The sequence below is a fragment of the Schistocerca gregaria genome, unplaced genomic scaffold (assembly GCF_023897955.1).
Source record: "Schistocerca gregaria isolate iqSchGreg1 unplaced genomic scaffold, iqSchGreg1.2 ptg000256l, whole genome shotgun sequence".
Taxonomy (NCBI): domain Eukaryota; kingdom Metazoa; phylum Arthropoda; class Insecta; order Orthoptera; family Acrididae; genus Schistocerca; species Schistocerca gregaria.
Genome location: NW_026061762.1, coordinates 8,823,566 through 8,847,170, shown reverse-complemented (window position 1 = coordinate 8,847,170; position 23,605 = coordinate 8,823,566).

The following is a 23,605-nucleotide window of genomic DNA, read 5'->3' as shown; positions in this document are numbered from 1 at the left end:
CCGCTATTCTCTCTGAAACGGTTGTACTTATCGTCTGCAAGGCTATGTCGCGTGCTGCGTTATGCGGAAACACTAAAAGCACCATAGTAGAACACAGATGAAGCTTCTAAGTTGATGTAATAGCCAGTAAGAAGTAGTACAGTTCAAGTTTTAGGTATCGATTATTGACTTTTTAGATGGCTTTGGTGCCTTGGACATGAGCTAGGACCTTATGATTTTGCATGAAAGGAGGACTAGCAGCCGCGTTGCACGGGAGAATGTGAAAAGCGTTCGTATGTAGTAAAAACCTGAGAAATCCGTCCGTTTTCCTTATTTGTTATCGAATCGACTTAAAGCCAGATCGTCACATTGGCCGTACTTCTGTCTGAAACGGTTACATTTATCGTCTGCAAAGCCATGTCGCGTGCTGCGGTATGTGGAGACACTAAAAGCACCATAGTAGAACACAGATGAAGTTTCTAAGTTAATGTAATAGCCAGTAAGAAGTAGTACAATTCAAGTTTTAGGTATAGGTTATTGACTTTTTACCCTTCTTTGGTGCCTTGGACTTGAGCTAGGAACTTATGATATTGCATGAAAGGAGGACTAGCAGCCGCGTTGCACGGGAGAATGTGAAAAGTGTTCATATGTAGTAAAAACCTGACAAATCTGTCCGTTTTCCTTATTTGTTATCGAATCGACTTAAAGCCAGATCGTCACACTGGCCGCACTTCTGTCTGAAACGGTTAAATTTATCGTCTGCAAAGCTATGTCGCGTGCTGCGGTATGCGGAGACACTAAAAGCACCATAGTAGAACACAGATGAAGCTTCTAAGTTGATGTAATAGCCAGTAAGAAGTAACAAAATTCAAGTTTTAGGTATCGATTATTGACTTTTTACCCTTCTTTGGTGCCTTGGACATGAGCTAGGAACTTAAGATTTTGCATCAAAGGAGGACTAGCAGCCCCGTTGCACGGGAGAGTGTGATAAGTTTTCATATGTAGTAAAAACCTGACAAATCTGTCCGCTTTCGTCATTTGTTATCGAATCGACTTAAAGCCAGATCGTCACATTGGCCGCTCTTCTGCCTGAAACGGTTACATTTATTGTCTGCAAAGCTATGTCGCGTGCTGCGGTATGCGGAGACACTAAAAGCACCATAGTAGAACACAGATGAAGCTTCTAAGTTGATGTATAGCCAGTAAGAAGTAGTACAATTCAAGTTTTTGGTATCGATTATTGACTTTTTACCCTTCTTTGCTGTCTTGGATATGAGCTAGGACATTAAGATTCTGCATGAAAGGAGGACTAGCAGCTGAGTTGCACGGGAGAATGTGAAAAGTGTTCATATGTAGTAAAAACCTGAAAAATCCGTCAGATTTCGTCATTTGTTATCGAATCGACTTAAAGCCCGATCGTCACATTGGCCGCTCTTCTCTCTAAAAAGGTTGTACTTATCGTCTGAAAAGCTATGTCGCGTGCTGCAGTATGCGAAGACACCAAAAGCACCATAGTAGAACACAGATGAAGATTCTAAGTTGATGTATAGCCAGTAAGAAGTAGTACAATTCAAGTTTTAGGTATCGATTATTGACTTTTTACCCTTCTTTGGTACCTTGGACATGAGCTAGGAACTTAAGATTTTGCATGAAAGTGGGACTAGCAGCCGCGTTGCACGGGAGAATGTGCAAAGTGGTCATATGTAGTAAAAACCTGAGAAATCCGTCCGTTTTCGTCATTTGTTATCGAATCGACTTAAAGCCAGATCGTCACATTGGCCGCTCTTCTCTCTGAAACGGTTGTAATTATCGTCTGCAAAGCTATGTCGCGTGCTGCGGTATGCGGAGTCACTAAAAGCACCATAATAGAACACAGATGAAGCTTCTAAGTTGATGTAATTGCCAGTAAGAAGTAGTACAATTCAAGTTTCAGGTATCGATTCTTGACTTTTTAGCTGGCTTTGGTGCCTTCGACACAAGCTAGGACCTTAAGGTTCTGCATGAAAGGAGGACTAGGAGCCGAGTTGCACGGGAGAATGTGAAAAGTGTTCATATGTAGTAAAAACCTGAGAAATCCGTCCGTTTTCGTCGTTTGTTATCGAATCGACTTAAAGCCAGATCGTCACATTGGCCGCTCTTCTCTCTGAAACGGTTGTACTTATTGTCTGAAAAGCTATGTCGCGTGCTGTGGTATGCGGAGACACTATAAGCACCATAGTACAACACAGATGAAGCTACTAAGTTGATGTAATACCCAGTAAGAAGTAGTACAATTCAAGTTTTACGTATCGATTATTGCCTTTTTACCTTCTTTGGTGCCTTGGACATGAGCTACGAACTTAAGATTTTGCATCAAACGAGGACTAACAGCCGCGTTGCACGGGAGAATGTGAAAAATTTTCATATGTAGTAAGAACCTGAGAAATCTGTCCGTTTTCGTCATTTGTTATCGAATCGACTTAAAGCCAGATCGTCACATTGGCCGCTCTTCTCTCTGAAACGGTTGTACTTATCGTCCGCAAGGCTATGTCGCGTGCTGCGTTATGCGGAAACGCTAAAAGCACCATAGTAGAACACAGATGAAGCTTCTAAGTTGATGTAATAGCCAGTAAGAAGTAGTACAGTTCAAGTTTTAGGTATCGATTATTGACTTTTTAGATGGCTTTGGTGCCTTGGACATGAGCTAGGACCTTATGATTTTGCATGAAAGGAGCACTAGCAGCCGCGTTGCACGGCAGAATGTGGAAAGTGTTCATATGTAGCAAAAACCTGAGAAATCCGTCCGTTTTCGTCATTTGTTATCGAATCGACTTAATGCCAGATCGTCAAACTGGCCGCTCTTCTCTCTGAAACGGTTACATTTATCGTCTGCAAAGCTATGTCTCGTGCTGCGGTATGCGGAGACACTAAAAGCACCATAGTAGAACACAGATGAAGTTTCTAAGTTGATGTAATAGCCAGTAAGAAGTAGAAATTATTCAAGCTTTAGGTATCGATTATTGACTTTTTACCCTTCTTTGGTGCCTTCGACATGAGCTAGGAACTTAAGATTTTGCATCAAAGTAGGACTAGCAGCCGCGTTGCACGGGAGAATGTGAAAAGCGTTCGTATGTAGTAAAAACCTGAGAAATCCGTCCGTTTTCCTTATTTGTTATCGAATCGACTTAAAGCCAGATCGTCACATTGGCCGTACTTCTGTCTGAAACGGTTACATTTATCGTCTGCAAAGCTATGTCGCGTGATGCGGTATGCGGAGACACTAAAAGCACCATAGTAGAACACAGATGAAGTTTCTAAGTTAATGTAATAGCCAGTAAGAAGTAGTACAATTCAAGTTTTAGGTATAGGTTATTGACTTTTTACCCTTCTTTGGTGCCTTGGACTTGAGCTAGGAACTTATGATATTGCATGAAAGGAGGACTAGCAGCCGCGTTGCACGGGAGAATGTGAAAAGCGTTCATATGTAGTAAAAACGTGTCAAATCCGTCCGTTTTCCTTATTTGTTATCGAATCGACTTATAGCCAGATCGTCACACTGGCCGCACTTCTGTCTGAAACGGTTACGTTTATCGTCTGCAGAGATATGTCGCGTGCTGCGGTATGCGGAGACACTAAAAGCACCATAGTAGAACACAGATGAAGCTTCAAAGTTGATGTAATAGCCAGTAAGAAGTAGCAAAATTCAAGTTTTAGGTATCGATTATTGACTTTTTACCTTCTTTGGTGCCTTGGACATGAGCTACGAACTTAAGACTTTGCATCAAAGGAGGACTAGCAGCCCCGTGGCACGGGAGAATGTGAAAAGCGTTCGTATGTAGTAAAATCCTGAGAAATCCGTCCGTTTTCGTCATTTGTTATCGAATCGACTTAAAGCCAGATCGTCACATTGGCCGCTCTTTTCTCTGAAATGGTTGCATTTTTCGTCTGCAAAGCTATGTCGCGTGCTCCGGTATGCGGAGACACTAAAAACACCATAGTAGAACACAGACGAAGCTTCTAAATTGATGTAGAAGCCAGTAAGAAGTAGTACAATTCAAGTTTTAGGTATCCATTATTGACTTTCTACCCGTCTTTGTTGCCTTATACATGAGCTAGGAACGTAAGGTTTTGCATGAAAGGAGGATTAGCAGCCGCGTTGCACGGGAGAATGTGAAAAGTTTTCATAAGTAGTTAAAACCTGAGAAATCTGTCCGTTTTCGTCATTTGTTATCGAATCGACTTAAAGCCAGATCGTCACATTGACCGCTCTTCTCTCTGAAACGGTTGTACTTGTCGTCTGCAAAGCTATGTCGCGTGCTGTGGTATGCGGAGACACTAAAAGCACCATAGTAGAACACAGATGAAGCTTCTAAGTTGATGTAATAGCCAGTAAGAAGTTGCAAAATTCAAGTTTTAGGTATCGATTATTGACTTTTTACCCTTCTTTGGTCCCTTGGACATGAGCTAGGAACTTAAGATTTTGCATCAAAGGAGGACTAGCAGCCCCGTTGCACGGGAGAATGTGAAAAGTTTTCATATGTAGTAAAAACCTGGGAAATCTGTCCGCTTTCGTCATTTATTATCGAATCGACTTAAAGCCAGATCGAGCATTGGCTGCTCTTCTGTCTGAAACGGTTACATTTATTGTCTGCAAAGCTATGTCGCGTGCTGCGGTATGCGGAGACACTAAAAGCACCATAGTAGAACACAGATGAAGCTTCTAAGTTGATGTATAGCCAGTAAGAAGTAGTACAATTCAAGTTTTAGGTATCGATTATTGACTTTTTACCCTTCTTTGCTGTCTTGGACATGAGCTAGGACCTTAAGATTCTGCATGAAAGGAGGACTAGCAGCCGAGTTGCACGGGAGAATGTGAAAAGTGTTCATATGTAGTAAAAACCTGAGAAATCCGTCCGTTTTCGTCATTAGTTATCGAATCGACTTAAAGCCCGATCGTCACATTGGCCGCTCTTCTCTCTAAAATGGTTGTACTTATCGTCTGAAAAGCTATGTCGCGTGCTGCAGTATGCGAAGACACCAAAAGCACCATAGTAGAACACAGATGAAGCTTCTAAGTTGATGTAATTGCCAGTAAGAAGTAGTTCAATTCAAGTTTCAGGTATCGATTATTGACTTTTTAGCTGGCTTTGGTGCCTTCGACATGAGCTAGGACCTTAAGGTTCTGCATGAAAGGAGGACCAGGAGCCGAGTTGCACGGGAGAATGTGAAAAGTGTTCATATGTAGTAAAAACCTGAGAAATCCGTCTGATTTCGTCGTTTGTTATCGAATCGACTTAAAGCCAGATCGTCACATTGGCCGCTCTTCTCTCTGAAACGGTTGTACTTATTGTCTGCAAAGCTATATCGCATGCTGTGGTATGCGGAGACACTATAAGCACCATAGTACAACACAGATGAAGCTACTAAGTTGATGTAATACCCAGTAAGAAGTAGTACAATTCAAGTTTTACGTATCGATTATTGCCTTTTTACCTTCTTTGGTGCCTTGGACATGAGCTACGAACTTAAGATTTTGCATCAAACGAGGACTAACAGCCGCGTTGCACGGGACAATGTGAAAAATTTTCATATGTAGTAAGAACCTGAGAAATCTGTCCGTTTTCGTCATTTGTTATCGAATCGACTTAAAGCCAGATCGTCACATTGGCCGCTCTTCTCTCTGAAACGGTTGTACTTATCGTCTGCAAGGCTATGTCGCGTGCTGCGTTATGCGGAAACACTAAAAGCACCATAGTAGAACACAGATGAAGCTTCTAAGTTGATGTAATAGCCAGTAAGAAGTAGTACAGTTCAAGTTTTAGGTATCGATTATTGACTTTTTAGATGGCTTTGGTGCCTTGGACATGAGCTAGGACCTTATGATTTTGCATGAAAGGAGGACTAGCAGCCGCGTTGCACGGCAGAATGTGGAAAGTGTTCGTATGTAGCAAAAACCTGAGAAATCCGTCCGTTTTCGTCATTTGTTATTGAATCGACTTAATGCCAGATCGTCACATTGGCCGCTCTTCTCTCTGAAACGGTTACATTTATCGTCTGCAAAGCTATGTCGCGTGCTGCGGTATGCGGAGACACTAAAAGCACCATAGTAGAACACAGATGAAGTTTCTAAGTTGATGTAATAGCCAGTAAGAAGTAGAAAAATTCAAGCTTTAGGTATCGATTATTGACTTTTTACCCTTCTTTGGTGCCTTCGACATGAGCTAGGAACTTAAGATTTTGCATCAAAGTAGGACTAGCAGCCCCGTTGCACGGGAGAATGTGAAAAGCGTTCGTATGTAGTAAAAACCTGAGAAATCCGTCCGTTTTCGTCATTTGTTATCGAATCGACTTAAAGCCAGATCGTCACACTCACCGCACTTCTGTCTGAAACGGTTGCATTTATCGTCTGCAAAGCTATGTCGCGTGATGCGGTATGCGGAGACACTAAAAGCACCATAGTAGAACACAGATGAAGCTTCTAAGTTGATGTAATAGCCAGTAAGAAGTAGTACAATTCAAGTTCTAAGTATAGGTTATTGACTTTTTACCCTTCTTTGGTGCCTTGGACTTGAGCTAGGAACTTATGATATTGCATGAAAGGAGGACTAGTAGCCGCGTTGCACGGGAGAATGTGAAAAGTGTTCATATGTAGTAAAAACCTAAGAAATCCGTCCGTTTCGTCATTTGTTATCGAAATGACTTAAAGCCAGATTGTCACATTGGCCGCTCTTCTGTCTGTAACGGTTACATTTATCGTCTGCAAAGCTATGTCGCGTGCTGCGGTATGCGGAGACACTAAAAGAACCATAGTAGAACACAGATGAAGCTCCTGAGTCGATGTAATAGCCAGTGAGAGGTAGTACAATTCAAGTTTTAAATATGGATTATTGACTTTTTACCCTTGTTTGGTGCCTTGGACATGAGCTAGGAACTTAAGATTTTGCAACAAAGGAGGACCAGCAGCCCCGTTGCACGGGAGAATGTGATAAGTTTTCATATGTAGTAAAAACCTGAGAAATCCGTCCGTTTTCGTCATTTGTTATCGAATCGACTTAAAGCCCGATCGTCACATTGGCCGCTCTTCTCTCTAAAATGGTTGTACTTATCGTCTGAAAAGGTATGTCGCGTGCTGCAGTATGCGAAGACACCAAAAGCACCATAGTAGAACACAGATGAAGATTCTAAGCTGATGTAATATCCAGTAAGAAGTAGTACAATTCAAGTTTTACGTGTCGATTATTGACTTTTTACCCTTCTTTGGTGCCTTGGACATGAGCTAGGAACTTAAGATTTTGCATCAATCGAGGACTAACAGCCGCGTTGCACGGGAGAATGTGAAAAATATTCATATGTAGTAAGAACCTGAGAAATCGGTCCGTTTTCGTCATATGTTATCGAATCGACTTAAAGCCAGATCGTCACATTTGCCGCTCTTCTCTCTAAAATGGTTGTACGTATCGTGTGCAAAGCTAAGTCGCTTGCTGCGGTATGCGGAGACACTAAAAGCACCATAGTAAATCACAGATGAAGCTTCTAAGTTGATGTAATAGCCAGTAAGAAGTAAAAAAATTCAAGCTTTAGGTATCGATTATTGACTTTTTACCCTTCTTTGGTGCCTTCGACATGAGCTAGGAACTTAAGATTTTGCATCAAAGTAGGACTAGCAGCCCCGTTGCACGGGAGAATGTGAAAAGCGTTCGTATGTAGTAAAAACCTGAGAAATCCGTCCGTTTTCGTCATTTGTTATCGAATCGACTTAAAGCCAGATCGTCACACTCACCGCACTTCTGTCTGAAACGGTTGCATTTATCGTCTGCAAAGCTATGTCGCGTGATGCGGTATGCGGAGACACTAAAAGCACCATAGTAGAACACAGATGAAGCTTCTAAGTTGATGTAATAGCCAGTAAGAAGTAGTACAATTCAAGTTTTAAGTATAGGTTATTGACTTTTTACCCTTCTTTGGTGCCTTGGACTTGAGCTAGGAACTTATGATATTGCATGAAAGGAGGACTAGTAGCCGCGTTGCACGGGAGAATGTGAAAAGTGTTCATATGTAGTAAAAACCTAAGAAATCCGTCCGTTTCGTCATTTGTTATCGAAATGACTTAAAGCCAGATTGTCACATTGGCCGCTCTTCTGTCTGTAACGGTTACATTTATCGTCTGCAAAGCTATGTCGCGTGCTGCGGTATGCGGAGACACTAAAAGAACCATAGTAGAACACAGATGAAGCTCCTGAGTCGATGTAATAGCCAGTGAGAGGTAGTACAATTCAAGTTTTAAATATGGATTATTGACTTTTTACCCTTGTTTGGTGCCTTGGACATGAGCTAGGAACTTAAGATTTTGCAACAAAGGAGGACCAGCAGCCCCGTTGCACGGGAGAATGTGATAAGTTTTCATATGTAGTAAAAACCTGAGAAATCCGTCCGTTTTCGTCATTTGTTATCGAATCGACTTAAAGCCCGATCGTCACATTGGCCGCTCTTCTCTCTAAAATGGTTGTACTTATCGTCTGAAAAGGTATGTCGCGTGCTGCAGTATGCGAAGACACCAAAAGCACCATAGTAGAACACAGATGAAGATTCTAAGCTGATGTAATATCCAGTAAGAAGTAGTACAATTCAAGTTTTACGTGTCGATTATTGACTTTTTACCCTTCTTTGGTGCCTTGGACATGAGCTAGGAACTTAAGATTTTGCATCAATCGAGGACTAACAGCCGCGTTGCACGGGAGAATGTGAAAAATATTCATATGTAGTAAGAACCTGAGAAATCGGTCCGTTTTCGTCATATGTTATCGAATCGACTTAAAGCCAGATCGTCACATTTGCCGCTCTTCTCTCTAAAATGGTTGTACGTATCGTGTGCAAAGCTAAGTCGCTTGCTGCGGTATGCGGAGACACTAAAAGCACCATAGTAAATCACAGATGAAGCTTCTAAGTTGATGTAATAGCCAGTAAGAAGTAAAAAAAATTCAAGCTTTAGGTATCGATTATTGACTTTTTACCCTTCTTTGGTGCCTTGGACATGAGCTAGGAACTTAAGATTTTGCATGAAAGGAGGAGTAGCAGCCGCGTTGCACGGGAGAATGTGAAAAGCGTTCGTATGTAGTAAAAACCTCAGAAATCCGTCCGTTTTCATCATTTGTTATCGAATTTGACTTAAAGCCAGATCGTCACACTCACCGCACTTCTGTCTGAAACGGTTGCATTTATCGTCTGCAAAGCTATGTCACGTGATGCGGTATGCGGAGACACTAGATGCACCATAGTAGAACACAGATGAAGTTTCTAAGTTGATGTAATAGCCAGTAAGAAGTAGAAAAATTCAAGCTTTGGGTATCGATTATTGACTTTTTACCCTTCTTTGGTGCCTTGGACATGAGCTAGGAACTTAAGAATTTGCATCAAAGGAGGACTAGCAGCCCCGTTGCACGGGAGAATGTGAAAAGTTTTCATATGTAGTAAAAACCTGAGAAATCTGTCCGCTTTCGTCATTTGTTATCGAATCGACTTAAAGCCAGATCGTCACATTGGCCGCTCTTCTGTCTGAAACGGTTACATTTATTCTCTGCAAAGCTATGTCGCGTGCTGCGGTATGCGGAGACACTAAAAGCACCATAGTAGAACACAGATGAAGCTTCTAAATTGATGTATAGCCAGTAAGAAGTAGTTCAATTCAAGTTTTAGGTATCGATTATTGACTTTTTACCCTTCTTTGCTGTCTTGGACATGAGCTAGGACCTTAAGATTCTGCATGAAAGGATGACTAGCAGCCGAGTTGCACGGGAGAATGTGAAAAGTGTTCATATGTAGTAAAAACCAGAGAAATCCGTCTATTTTCGTCATTTGTTATCGAATCGACTTAAAGCCCGATCGTCACATTGGCCGCTCTTGTCTCTAAAATGGTTGTACTTATCGTCTGAAAAGCTATGTCGCGCGCTGCAGTATGCGAAGACACCAAAAGCACCATAGTAGAACACAGATGAAGCTTCTAAGTTGATGTAATTGCCAGTAAGAAGTAGTACAATTCAAGTTTCAGGTATCGATTATTGACTTTTTAGCTGGCTTTGGTGCCTTCGACATGAGCTAGGACCTTAAGGTCCTGCATGAAAGGAGGTCTAGGAGCCGAGTTGCACGGGAGAATGTGAAAAGTGTTCATATGTAGTAAAAACCTGAGAAATCCGTCCGTTTTCGTCGTTTGTTATCGAATCGACTTGAAGCCAGATCGTCACATTGGCCGCTCTTCTCTCTGAAAGGGTTGTACTTATTGTCTGCAAAGCTATGTCGCGTGCTGTGGTATGCGGAGACACTATAAGCACCATAGTACAACACAGATTAAGCTTCTAAGTTGATGTAATACCCAGTAAGAAGTAGTACAGTTCAAGTTTTAGGTATCGATTATTGACTTTTTAGATGGCTTTGGTGCCTTGGACATGAGCTAGGAACTTATGATTTTGCATGAAAGGAGGACTAGCAGCCGCGTTGCACGGGAGAATGTGAAAAGCGTTCGTATGTAGTAAAAACCTCAGAAATCCGTCCGTTTTCCTTATTTGTTATCGAATCGACTTAAAGCCAGATCGTCACATTGGCCGTACTTCTGTCTGGAACGGTTACATTTATCGTCTGCAAAGCTATGTCGCGTGCTGCGGTATGCGGAGTTACTAAAAGCACCATAGTAGAACACAGATGAAGCTTCTAAGTTGATGTAATAGCCAGTAAGAAGTAACAAAATTCAAGTTTTAGGTATCGATTATTGACTTTTTAGATGGCTTTGGTGCCTTGGACATGAGCTAGGACCTTATGATTTTGCATGAAAGGAGGACTAGCAGCCGCGTTGCACGGGAGAATGTGAAAAGCGTTCGTATGTAGTAAAAACCTGAGAAATCCGTCCGTTTTCCTTATTTGTTATCGAATCGACTTAAAGCCAGATCGTCACATTGGCCGTACTTCTGTCTGAAACGGTTACATTTATCGTCTGCAAAGCCATGTCGCGTGCTGCGGTATGTGGAGACACTAAAAGCACCATAGTAGAACACAGATGAAGTTTCTAAGTTAATGTAAGAGCCAGTAAGAAGTAGTACAATTCAAGTTTTAGGTATAGGTTATTGACTTTTTACCCTTCTTTGGTGCCTTGGACTTGAGCTAGGAACTTATGATATTGCATGAAAGGAGGACTAGCAGCCGCGTTGCACGGGAGAATGTGAAAAGTGTTCATATGTAGTAAAAACCTGACAAATCTGTCCGTTTTCCTTATTTGTTATCGAATCGACTTAAAGCCAGATCGTCACACTGGCCGCACTTCTGTCTGAAACGGTTAAATTTATCGTCTGCAAAGCTATGTCGCGTGCTGCGGTATGCGGAGACACTAAAAGCACCATAGTAGAACACAGATGAAGCTTCTAAGTTGATGTAATAGCCAGTAAGAAGTAACAAAATTCAAGTTTTAGGTATCGATTATTGACTTTTTACCCTTCTTTGATGCCTTGGACATGAGCTAGGATCTTAAGATTTTGCATCAAAGGAGGACTAGCAGCCCCGTTGCACGGGAGAGTGTGATAAGTTTTCATATGTAGTAAAAACCTGACAAATCTGTCCGCTTTCGTCATTTGTTATCGAATCGACTTAAAGCCAGATCGTCACATTGGCCGCTCTTCTGCCTGAAACGGTTACATTTATTGTCTGCAAAGCTATGTCGCGTGCTGCGGTATGCGGAGACACTAAAAGCACCATAGTAGAACACAGATGAAGCTTCTAAGTTGATGTATAGCCAGTAAGAAGTAGTACAATTCAAGTTTTTGGTATCGATTATTGACTTTTTACCCTTCTTTGCTGTCTTGGATATGAGCTGGGACATTAAGATTCTGCATGAAAGGAGGACTAGCAGCTGAGTTGCACGGGAGAATGTGAAAAGTGTTCATATGTAGTAAAAACCTGAAAAATCCGTCAGATTTCGTCATTTGTTATCGAATCGACTTAAAGCCCGATCGTCACATTGGCCGCTCTTCTCTCTAAAATGGTTGTACTTATCGTCTGAAAAGCTATGTCGCGTGCTGCAGTATGCGAAGACACCAAAAGCACCATAGTAGAACACAGATGAAGATTCTAAGTTGATGTATAGCCAGTAAGAAGTAGTACAATTCAAGTTTTAGGTATCGATTATTGACTTTTTACCCTTCTTTGGTACCTTGGACATGAGCTAGGAACTTAAGATTTTGCATGAAAGTGGGACTAGCAGCCGCGTTGCACGGGAGAATGTGCAAAGTGGTCATATGTAGTAAAAACCTGAGAAATCCGTCCGTTTTCGTCATTTGTTATCGAATCGACTTAAAGCCAGATCGTCACATTGGCCGCTCTTCTCTCTGAAACGGTTGTAATTATCGTCTGCAAAGCTATGTCGCGTGCTGCGGTATGCGGAGTCACTAAAAGCACCATAATAGAACACAGATGAAGCTTCTAAGTTGATGTAATTGCCAGTAAGAAGTAGTACAATTCAAGTTTCAGGTATCGATTCTTGACTTTTTAGCTGGCTTTGGTGCCTTCGACACAAGCTAGGACCTTAAGGTTCTGCATGAAAGGAGGACTAGGAGCCGAGTTGCACGGGAGAATGTGAAAAGTGTTCATATGTAGTAAAAACCTGAGAAATCCGTCCGTTTTCGTCGTTTGTTATCGAATCGACTTAAAGCCAGATCGTCACATTGGCCGCTCTTCTCTCTGAAACGGTTGTACTTATTGTCTGAAAAGCTATGTCGCGTGCTGTGGTATGCGGAGACACTATAAGCACCATAGTACAACACAGATGAAGCTACTAAGTTGATGTAATACCCAGTAAGAAGTAGTACAATTCAAGTTTTACGTATCGATTATTGCCTTTTTACCTTCTTTGGTGCCTTGGACATGAGCTACGAACTTAAGATTTTGCATCAAACGAGGACTAACAGCCGCGTTGCACGGGAGAATGTGAAAAATTTTCATATGTAGTAAGAACCTGAGAAATCTGTCCGTATCCGTCATTTGTTATCGAATCGACTTAAAGCCAGATCGTCACATTGGCCGCTCTTCTCTCTGAAACGGTTGTACTTATCGTCTGCAAGGCTATGTCGCGTGCTGCGTTATGCGGAAACGCTAAAAGCACCATAGTAGAACACAGATGAAGCTTCTAAGTTGATGTAATAGCCAGTAAGAAGTAGTACAGTTCAAGTTTTAGGTATCGATTATTGACTTTTTAGATGGCTTTGGTGCCTTGGACATGAGCTAGGACCTTATGATTTTGCATGAAAGGAGCACTAGCAGCCGCGTTGCACGGCAGAATGTGGAAAGTGTTCATATGTAGCAAAAACCTGAGAAATCCGTCCGTTTTCGTCATTTGTTATCGAATCGACTTAATGCCAGATCGTCAAACTGGCCGCTCTTCTCTCTGAAACAGTTACATTTATCGTCTGCAAAGCTATGTCGCGTGCTGCGGTATGCGGAGACACTAAAAGCACCATAGTAGAACACAGATGAAGTTTCTAAGTTGATGTAATAGCCAGTAAGAAGTAGAAATTATTCAAGCTTTAGGTATCGATTATTGACTTTTTACCCTTCTTTGGTGCCTTCGACATGAGCTAGGAACTTAAGATTTTGCATCAAAGTAGGACTAGCAGCCCCGTTGCACGGGAGAATGTGAAAAGCGTTCGTATGTAGTAAAAACCTGAGAAATCCGTCCGTTTTCGTCATTTGTTATCGAATCGACTTAAAGCCAGATCGTCACACTCACCGCACTTCTGTCTGAAACGGTTGCATTTATCGTCTGCAAAGCTATGTCGCGTGATGCGGTATGCGGAGACACTAAAAGCACCATAGTAGAACACAGATGAAGTTTCTAAGTTAATGTAATAGCCAGTAAGAAGTAGTACAATTCAAGTTTTAGGTATAGGTTATTGACTTTTTACCCTTCTTTGGTGCCTTGGACTTGAGCTAGGAACTTATGATATTGCATGAAAGGAGGACTAGCAGCCGCGTTGCACGGGAGAATGTGAAAAGCGTTCATATGTAGTAAAAACGTGTCAAATCCGTCCGTTTTCCTTATTTGTTATCGAATCGACTTATAGCCAGATCGTCACACTGGCCGCACTTCTGTCTGAAACGGTTACGTTTATCGTCTGCAGAGATATGTCGCGTGCTGCGGTATGCGGAGACACTAAAAGCACCATAGTAGAACACAGATGAAGCTTCAAAGTTGATGTAATAGCCAGTAAGAAGTAGCAAAATTCAAGTTTTAGGTATCGATTATTGACTTCTTACCCTTCTTTGGTGCCTTGGACATGAGCTAGGAACTTAAGATTTTGCATCAAAGGAGGACTAGCAGCCCCGTTGCACGGGAGAATGTGGTAAGTTTTCATATGTAGTAAAAACCTGAGAAATCTGTCCGCTTTCGTCATTTGTTATCGAACCGACTTAAAGCCAGATCGTCACATTGGCCGCTCTTCTGTCTGAAACGGTTACATTTATTGTCTGCAAAGCTATGTCGCGTGCTGCGGTATGCGGAGACACTAAAAGCACCATAGTAGAACACAGATGAAGCTTCTAAGCTGATGTATAGCCAGTAAGAAGTAGTACAATTCAAGTTTTAGGTATCGATTATTGAATTTTTCCCTTCTTTGCTGTCTTGGACATGAGCTAGGACCTTACGATTCTGCATGAAAGTGGGACTAGCAGCCGCGTTGCACGGGAGAATGTGCAAAGTGGTCATATGTAGTAAAAACCTGAGAAATCCGTCCGTTTTCGTCATTTGTTATCGAATCGACATAAAGCCAGATCGTCACATTGGCCGCTCTTCTCTCTGAAACGGTTGTAATTATCGTCTGCAAAGCTATGTCGCGTGCTGCGGTATGCGGAGTCACTAAAAGCACCATAATAGAACACAGATGAAGCTTCTAAGTTGATGTAATCGCCAGTAAGAAGTAGTACAATTCAAGTTTCAGGTATCGATTATTGACTTTTTAGCTGGCTTTGGTGCCTTCGACATGAGCTAGGACCTTAAGGTTCTGCATGAAAGGAGGACTAGGAGCCGGGTTGCACGGGAGAATGTGAAAAGTGTTCATATGTAGTAAAAACCTGAGAAATCAGCCCGTTTTCGTCGTTTGTTATCGAATCGACTTGAAGCCAGATCGTCACATTGGCCGCTCTTCTCTCTGAAAGGGGTGTACTTATTGTCTGCAAAGCTGTGTCGCGTGCTGTGGTATGCGGAGACACTATAAGCACCATAGTAGAACACAGATGAAGCTTCTAAGCTGATGTAATACCCAGTAAGAAGTAGTACAATTCAAGTATTACGTGTCGATTATTGACTTTTTATCCTTCTTTGGTGCCTTGGACATGAGCTAGGAACTTAAGGTTTTGCATCAATCGAGGACTAACAGCCGCGTTGCACGGGAGAATGTGAAAAATATTCATATGTAGTAAGAACCTGAGAAATCGGTCCGTTTTCGTCATATGTTATCGAATCGACTTAAAGCCAGATCGTCACATTGGCCGCTCTTCTCTCTAAAATGGTTGTACGTATCGTGTGCAAAGCTAAGTCGCTTGCTGCGGTATGCGGAGACACTAAAAGCACCATAGTAAATCACAGATGAAGCTTCTAAGTTGATGTAATAGCCAGTAAGAAGTAAAAAAATTCAAGCTTTAGGTATCGATTATTGACTTTTTACCCTTCTTTGGTGCCTTGGACATGAGCTAGGAACTTATGATTTTGCATGAAAGGAGGAGTAGCAGCCGAGTTGCACGGGAGAATGTGAAAAGCGTTCGTATGTAGTAAAAACCTCAGAAATCCGTCCGTTTTCATCATTTGTTATCGAATCGACTTAAAGCCAGATCGTCACACTCACCGCACTTCTGTCTGAAACGGTTGCATTTATCGTCTGCAAAGCTATGTCGCGTGATGCGGTATGCGGAGACACTAGATGCACCATAGTAGAACACAGATGTAGTTTCTAAGTTGATGTAATAGCCAGTAAGAAGTAGAAAAATTCAAGCTTTGGGTATCGATTATTGACTTTTTACCCTTCTTTGGTGCCTTGGACATGAGCTAGGAACTTAAGAATTTGCATCAAAGGAGGACTAGCAGCCCCGTTGCACGGGAGAATGTGAAAAGTTTTCATATGTAGTAAAAACCTGAGAAATCTGTCCGCTTTCGTCATTTGTTATCGAATCGACTTAAAGCCAGATCGTCACATTGGCCGCTCTTCTGTCTGAAACGGTTACATTTATTGTCTGCAAAGCTATGTCGCGTGCTGCGGTATGCGGAGACACTAAAAGCACCATAGTAGAACACAGATGAAGCTTCTAAATTGATGTATAGCCAGTAAGAAGTAGTACAATTCAAGCTTTAGGTATCGATTATTGACTTTTTACCCTTCTTTGCTGTCTTGGACATGAGCTAGGACCTTAAGATTCTGCATGAAAGGATGACTAGCAGCCGAGTTGCACGGGAGAATGTGAAAAGTGTTCATATGTAGTAAAAACCAGAGAAATCCGTCTATTTTCGTCATTTGTTATCGAATCGACTTAAAGCCCGATCGTCACATTGGCCGCTCTTGTCTCTAAATTGGTTGTACTTATCGTCTGAAAAGCTATGTCGCGCGCTGCAGTATGCGAAGACACCAAAAGCACCATAGTAGAACACAGATGAAGCTTCTAAGTTGATGTAATTGCCAGTAAGAAGTAGTACAATTCAAGTTTCAGGTATCGATTATTGACTTTTTAGCTGGCTTTGGTGCCTACGACATGAGCTAGGACCTTAAGGTTCTGCATGAAAGGAGGACTAGGAGCCGAGTTGCACGGGAGAATGTGAAAAGTGTTCATATGTAGTAAAAACCTGAGAAATCCGTCCGTTTTCGTCGTTTGTTATCGAATCGACTTGAAGCCAGATCGTCACATTGGCCGCTCTTCTCTCTGAAAGGGTTGTACTTATTGTCAGCAAAGCTATGTCGCGTGCTGTGGTATGCGGAGACACTATAAGCACCATAGTACAACACAGATTAAGCTTCTAAGTTGATGTAATACCCAGTAAGAAGTAGTACAATTCAAGTTTTACATATCGATTATTGACTTTTTACCCTTCTTTGGTGCCTTGGACATGAGCTAGGAACTTAAGATTTTGCATCAAACGAGGACTAACAGCCGCGTTGCACGGGAGAATGTGAAAAATTTTCATATGTAGTAAGAACCTGAGAAATCTGTCCGTTTTCGTCATTTGTTATCGAATCGACTTAAAGCCAGATCGTCACATTGGCCGCTCTTCTCTCTGAAAGGGTTGTACTTATCGTCTGCAAGGCTATGTCGCGTGCTGCGGTATGCGGAAACACTAAAAGCACCATAGTAGAACACAGATGAAGCTTCTAAGTTGATGTAATAGCCAGTAAGAAGTAGTACAGTTCAAGTTTTAGGTATCGATTATTGACTTTTTAGATGGCTTTGGTGCCTTGGACATGAGCTAGGAACTTATGATTTTGCATGAAAGGAGGACTAGCAGCCGCGTTGCACGGGAGAATGTGAAAAGCGTTCGTATGTAGTAAAAACCTCAGAAATCCGTCCGTTTTCCTTATTTGTTATCGAATCGACTTAAAGCCAGATCGTCACATTGGCCGTACTTCTGTCTGGAACGGTTACATTTATCGTCTGCAAAGCTATGTCGCGTGCTGCGGTATGCGGAGACACTAAAAGCACCATAGTAGAACACAGATGAAGCTTCTAAGTTGATGTAATAGCCAGTAAGAAGTAACAAAATTCAAGTTTTAGGTATCGATTATTGACTTTTTACCCTTCTTTGGTGCCTTGGACATGAGCTAGGAACTTAAGATTTTGCATCAAAGGAGGACTAGCAGCCCCGTTGCACGGGAGAGTGTGATAAGTTTTCATATGTAGTAAAAACCTGACAAATCTGTCCGCTTTCGTCATTTGTTATCGAATCGACTTAAAGCCAGATCGTCACATTGGCCGCCCTTCTGCCTGAAACGGTTACATTTATTGTCTGCAAAGCTATGTCGCGTGCTGCGGTATGCGGAGACACTAAAAGCACCATAGTAGAACACAGATGAAGCTTCTAAGTTGATGTATAGCCAGTAAGAAGTAGTACAATTCAAGTTTTTGGTATCGGTTATTGACTTTTTACCCTTCTTTGCTGTCTTGGATATGAGCTAGGACCTTAAGATTCTGCATGAAAGGAGGACTAGCAGCTGAGTTGCACGGGAGAATGTGAAAAGTGTTCATATGTAGTAAAAACCTGAAAAATCCGTCAGATTTCGTCATTTGTTATCGAATCGACTTAAAGCCCGATCGTCACATTGGCCGCTCTTCTCTCTAAAATGGTTGTACTTATCGTCTGAAAAGCTATGTCGCGTGATGCAGTATGCGAAGACACCAAAAGCACCATAGTAGAACACAGATGAAGATTCTAAGTTGATGTATAGCCAGTAAGAAGTAGTACAATTCAAGTTTTAGGTATCGATAATTGACTTTTTACCCTTCTTTGGTACCTTGGACATGAGCTAGGAACTTAAGATTTTGCATGAAACTGGGACTAGCAGCCGCGTTGCACGGGAGAATGTGCAAAGTGGTCATATGTAGTAAAAACCTGAGAAATCCGTCCGTTTTCGTCATTTGTTATCGAATCGACTTAAAGCCAGATCGTCACATTGGCCGCTCTTCTCTCTAAAATGGTTGTACGTATCGTGTGCAAAGCTAAGTCACTTGCTGCGGTATGCGGAGACACTAAAAGCACCATAGTAAATCACAGATGAAGCTTCTAAGTTGATGTAATAGCCAGTAAGAAGTAAAAAAATTCAAGCTTTAGGTATCGATTATTGACTTTTTACCCTTCTTTGGTGCCTTGGACATGAGCTAGGAACTTATGATTTTGCATGAAAGGAGGAGTAGCAGCCGCGTTGCACGGAAGAATGTGAAAAGCGTTCGTATGTAGTAAAAACCTCAGAAATCCGTCCGTTTTCATCATTTGTTATCGAATCGACTTAAAGCCAGATCGTCACACTCACCGCACTTCTGTCTGAAACGGTTGCATTTATCGTCTGCAAAGCTATGTCGCGTGATGCGGTATGCGGAGACACTAGAAGCACCATAGTAGAACACAGATGAAGTTTCTAAGTTGATGTAATAGCCAGTAAGAAGTACAAAAATTCAAGCTTTGGGTATCGATTATTGACTTTTTACCCTTCTTTGGTGCCTTGGACATGAGCTAGGAACTTAAGAATTTGCATCAAAGGAGGACTAGCAGCCCCGTTGCACGGGAGAATGTGAAAAGTTTTCATATGTAGTAAAAACCTGAGAAATCTGTCCGCTTTCGTCATTTGTTATCGAATCGACTTAAAGCCAGATCGTCACATTGGCCGCTCTTCTGTCTGAAACGGTTAAATTTATCGTCTGCAAAGCTATGTCGCGTGCTGCGGTATGCGGAGACACTAAAAGCACCATAGTAGAACACAGATGAAGCTTCTAAGTTGATGTAATAGCCAGTAAGAAGTAACAAAATTCAAGTTTTAGGTATCGATTATTGACTTTTTACCCTTCTTTGGTGCCTTGGACATGAGCTAGGACCTTAAGATTCTGCATGAAAGGAGGACTAGCAGCCGAGTTGCACGGGAGAATGTGAAAAGTGTTCATATGTAGTAAAAACCTGAAAAATCCGTCAGATTTGGTCATTTGTTATCGAATCGACTTAAAGCCCGATCGTCACATTGGCCGCTCTTCTCTCTAAAATGGTTGTACTTATCGTCTGAAAAGCTAAGTCGCGTGCTGCAGTATGCGAAGACACCAAAAGCACCATAGTAGAACACAGATGAAGATTCTAAGTTGATGTATAGCCAGTAAGAAGTAGTACAATTCAAGTTTTAGGTATCGATTATTGACTTTTTACCCTTATTTGGTACCTTGGACATGAGCTAGGAACTTAAGATTTTGCATGAAAGTGGGACTAGCAACCGCGTTGCACGGGAGAATGTGCAAAGTGGTCAAATGTAGTAAAAACCTGAGAAATCCGTCCGTTTTCGTCGTTTGTTATCGAATCGACTTAAAGCCAGATCGTCACATTGGCCGCTCTTCTCTCTGAAAGGGTTGTACTTATTGTCTGAAAAGCTATGTCGCGTGCTGTGGTATGCGGAGACACTATAAGCACCATAGTAGAACACAGATGAAGCTTCTAAGTTGATGTAATACCCAGTAAGAAGTAGTACAATTCAAGTTTTACGTGTCGATTATTGACTTTTTACCCTTCTTTGGTGCCTTGGACATTAGCTAGGAACTTAAGATTTTGCATCAAACGAGGACTAACAGCCGCGTTGCACGGGAGAATGTGAAAAATATTCATATGTAGTAAGAACCTGAGAAATCGGTCGTTTTCGTCATTTGTTATCGAATCGACCTAAAGCCAGATCGTCACATTGGCCGCTCTTCTCTCTAAAATGGTTGTACGTATCGTGTGCAAAGTTAAGTCGATTGCTGCGGTATGCGGAGACACTAAAAGCACCATAGTAAAACACAGATGCTGCTTCTAAGTTGATGTAATAGCCAGTAAGAAGTAAAAAAATTCAAGCTTTAGGTATCGATTATTGACTTTTTACCCTTCTTTGGTGCCTTGGACATGAGCTAGGAACTTATGATTTTGCATGAAAGGAGGAGTAGCAGCCGCGTTGCACGGGAGAATGTGAAAAGCGTTCGTAAGTAGTAAAAACCTGAGAAATCCGTCCGTTTTCGTCATTTGTTATCGAATCGACTTAAAGCCAGATCGTCACACTGGCCGCACTTCTGTCTGAAACGGTTACATTTATCGTCTGCAAAGCTATGTCGCGTGCTGCGGTATGCGGAGACACTAAAAGCACCATAGTAGAACACAGATGAAGCTTCTAAGTTGATGTAATAGCCAGTAAGAAGTAGCAAAATTCAAGTTTTAGGTATCGATTATTGACTTTTCACCCTTCTTTGGTGCCATGGCCATGAGCTAGGAACTTACGATTTTGCAGTAAAGGAGGACTAGCAGCCCCGTTGCAAGGGAGAATGTGAAAAGTTTTCATATGTAGTAAAAACCTGAGAAATCTGTCCGCTTTCGTCATTTGTTATCGAATCGACTTAAAGCCAGATCATCACATTGGCCGCTCTTCTGTCTGAAACGGTTACATTTATTGTCTGCAAAGCTATGTCGCGTGCTGCGGTATGCGGAGACACTAAAAGCACCATAGTAGAACACAGATGAAGCTTCTAAGTTGATGTATAGCCAGTAAGAAGTAGTACAATTCAAGTTTTAGGTATCGATTATTGACTTTTTACCCTTCTTTGCTGTCTTGGACATGAGCTAGGACCTTAAGATTCTGCATGAAAGGAGGACTAGCAGCCAAATTGCACGGGAGAATGTGAAAAGTGTTCATATGTAGTAAAAACCTGAGAAATCCGTCCGTTTTCGTCATTTGTTATCGAATCGACTTAAAGCCCGATCGTCACATTGGCCGCTCTTCTCTCTAAAATGGTTGTACTTATTGTCTGAAAAGCTACGTCGCGTGCTGCAGTATGCGAAGACACCAAAAGCACCATGGTAGAACACAGATGAAGCTTCTAAGTTGATGTAATTGCCAGTAAGAAGTAGTACAATTCAAGTGTCAGGTATCGATTATTGACTTTTTAGCTGGCTTTGGTGCCTTCGACATGAGCTAGGACCTTAAGGTTCTGCATGAAAGGAGGACTAGGAGCCGAGTTGCACGGGAGAATGTGAAAAGTGTTCATATGTAGTAAAAACCTGAGAAATCCGTCCGTTTTCGTCGTTTGTTATAGAATCGACTTAAAGCCAGATCGTCAAATTGGCCGCTCTTCTCTCTGAAAGGGTTGTACGTATTGTCTGCAAAGCTATGTCGCGTGCTGTGGTATGCGGAGACACTATAAGCACCATAGTACAACACAGATGAAGCTTCTAAGTTGATGTAATACCCAGTAAGAAGTAGTAAAATTCAAGTTTTACGTATCGATTATTTTCTTTTTACCCTTCTTTGGTGCCTTGGACATGAGCTAGGAACTTAAGATTTTGCATCAAACGAGGACTAACAGCCGCGTTGCACAGGAGAATGTGAAAAATTTTCATATGTAGTAAGAACCTGAGAAATATGTCCGTTTTCGTCATTTGTTATCGAATCGACTTAAAGCCAGATCGTCACTTTGGCCGCTCTTCTCTCTAAAATTGTTGTATGTATCGTGTGCAAAGCTAAGTCGCTTGCTGCGGTATGCGGAGACACTAAAAGCACCATAGTAAAACACAGATGAAGCTTCTAAGTTGATGTAATAGCCAGTAAGAAGTAGTAGAATTCAAGTTTTAGGTATCGATTATTGACTTTTTAACCTAGTTTGGTGCCTTGGACATGAGCTAGGAACTTAAGATTTTGCATCAAAGGAGGACTAGCAGCCGCGTTGCACGGGAGAATGTGGAAAGTGTTCATATGTAGCAAAAACCTGAGAAATCCGTCCGTTATCGTCATTTGTTATCGAATCGACTTAAAGCCAGATCGTCACATTGGCCGTACTTCTTTCTGAAACGGTTACATTTATCGTCTGCAAAGCCATGTCGCGTGCTGCGGTATGTGGAGACACTAAAAGCACCATAGTAGAACACAGATGAAGTTTCTAAGTTAATGTAATAGCCAGTAAGAAGTAGTACAATTCAAGTTTTAGGTATAGGTTATTGACTTTTTACCCTTCTTTGATGCCTTGGACTTGAGCTAGGAACTTATGATATTGCATGAAAGGAGGACTAGCAGCCGCGTTGCACGGGAGAATGTGACAAGCGTTCATATGTAGTAAAAACCTGAGAAATTCGTCCGTTTTCGTCATGTGTTACCGAATCGACTTAAAGCCAGATCGTCACATTGGCCGCTCTTCTCTCTGAAACGGTTGTAATTATCGTCTGCAAACCTATGTCGCGTGCTGCGGTATGCGGAGACACTAAAAGCACCATAATAGAACACAGATGAAGCTTCTAAGTTGATGTAATAGCCAGTAAGAAGTAGTACAATTCAAGTTTCAGGTATCGATTATTGACTTTTTAGCTGGCTTTGGTGCCTTCGACATGAGCTAGGACCTTAAGGTTCTGCATGAAAGGAGGACTAGGAGCCGAGTTGCACGGGAGAATGTGAAAAGTGTTCATATGTAGTAAAAACCTGAGAAATCCGTCCGTTTTCGTCGTTTGTTATCGAATCGACTTAAAGCCAGATCGTCACTCTGGCCGCTCTTCTCTCTGAAAGGGTTGTACTTATTGTCTGCAAAGCTATGTCGCGTGCTGTGGTATGCGGACACACTATAAGCACCATAGTAGAACACAGATGAAGCTTCTAAGTTGATGTAATACCCAGTAAGAAGTAGTACAATTCAAGTTTTACGTATCGATTATAGACTTTTTACCCTTCTTTGGTGCCTTGGACATGAGCTAGGAACTTAAGATTTTGCATCAAACGAGGACTAACAGCCTCGTTGCACGGGAGAATGTGAAAAATTTTCATATGTAGTAAGAACCTGAGAAATCACTCGGTTTTCGTCATTTGTTATCGAATCGACTTAAAGCCAGATCGTCACATTGGCCGCTCTTCTCTCTAAAATGGTTGTACGTATCGTATGC